Below are 1,329 nucleotides of genomic sequence, written 5' to 3'. Positions count from 1 at the left end.
GAGAGAGAGAGAGAGAGAGGGGGGGGGATAGACAAAGAAAGAAAAGATGGAGAAAGAGAACGGAATAGAAAAAGAAGAAGAGAGAGACATGATGCACATTCCCAGTCTCCGTCTTCCACAAGTACTCTAGCAATACGGATTAATAATAAAAAGCTATCCGCCCAGCAGCAAATCCCAGAGGGACTGACCACTGTCCATTTAGCTGTGCATCGATGAGAGATCTCAAGCTTATCTGCTTCGCCAGGGCTACATGCTAAAGAAGATTATTATGCATGTCTTTGATACTTCGCTATTTTGTACTACAGCTGCAAACAAATAGGGACCAATTTGATCATATATTAATGAAATAATGCCCATTTCACTCTGTCGGATTCGATCATAGACGAAAAAAGTCAATTACTTGATAGGCTTTTTCTTCGTGTTTAGTTATACCTATCTGGTGAAAAGATAGATAGATAGATAGATAGATAGATAGAGAGAGAGAGAGAGAGAGAGAGAGAGAGAGAGAGAGAGAGAGAGAGAGCGGGAGAGAGAGAACGAGAGAGATGGAGAGAGATAAAGAGATAGATAGAAAAACAGATTTATAGATAAAGCGAGAAAGAGAGAGAGAGAGAGAGAAAGAGAGAGGGAGAGAAAGAGACAGAGAGACACAGAGAGAGAGGGGGAGACAGAGAGAGAATGAGAGAGACAGAGAGAGTCACAGAGAGATAGATAGAGAGAGAGAGAGAAAGAGAGAGAGAAATAGCATCTAGCTAGAAAAAAAAATAGTGAAGAGACAGCTTATAGTTATTTGAAAGTGTATTATAATATAGTGAGTTCGTGTGCGAGGGTGCATATCTGCGCGTACACATAACTTGTGTGTGTGGGGGGGGGGCACATTAGAAATAAAGATAGATAGATTAGATAAATAACAGAGCAAGAGAGAGAGAGAGAGAGAGAGAGAGAGAGAGAGAGAGAGAGAGAAGGCGTGGGCCTGTTCCCAGTGCCTTGGTAAATGTAATAACATGATTTTCGCCTAAACCAGAGTTACGATGCTTTAGCTGCTACCCAGGGTAACATGACCTAAGTAGCATTTTAGTACAAATTAGGTGGAGAATGGGGAGTCGGAATGGTAGAAAGTAACGCTTAGTCCATACTAAAGTGAAGAGGACCAATGCATGTGGGATGAGGCTATTAGAGAAAAGCAATAAGTTGTCGAGGTGGGAGGGATCATAAATGTTTGCCCTGGAACTAGAAGAAATTGACAAAATTATGTTACTATTAAAAGGATGGAAAGCTGGAAAAGAAAGGAGAGAGAGAGGGGGAGAGAGAGAGAGAGAGAGAGAGAGA

General features: G+C 41.5%; 1 protein-coding gene across 1 annotated transcript in view; it reads left to right on the top strand.

The window, feature by feature from the left end:
• Positions 1 to 1,329, top strand: part of LOC101847921 — a 38,146-nt gene that overhangs the window by 3,832 nt on the left and 32,985 nt on the right. The window lies entirely within an intron of this gene.

The sequence above is a fragment of the Aplysia californica genome, unplaced genomic scaffold (genome assembly GCF_000002075.1).
Source record: "Aplysia californica isolate F4 #8 unplaced genomic scaffold, AplCal3.0 scaffold00011, whole genome shotgun sequence".
NCBI lineage: Eukaryota > Metazoa > Mollusca > Gastropoda > Aplysiida > Aplysiidae > Aplysia > Aplysia californica.
The sequence above is the reverse complement of the archived record's forward strand: the minus strand, read 5'-3'. Positions and strand labels throughout refer to the sequence as shown.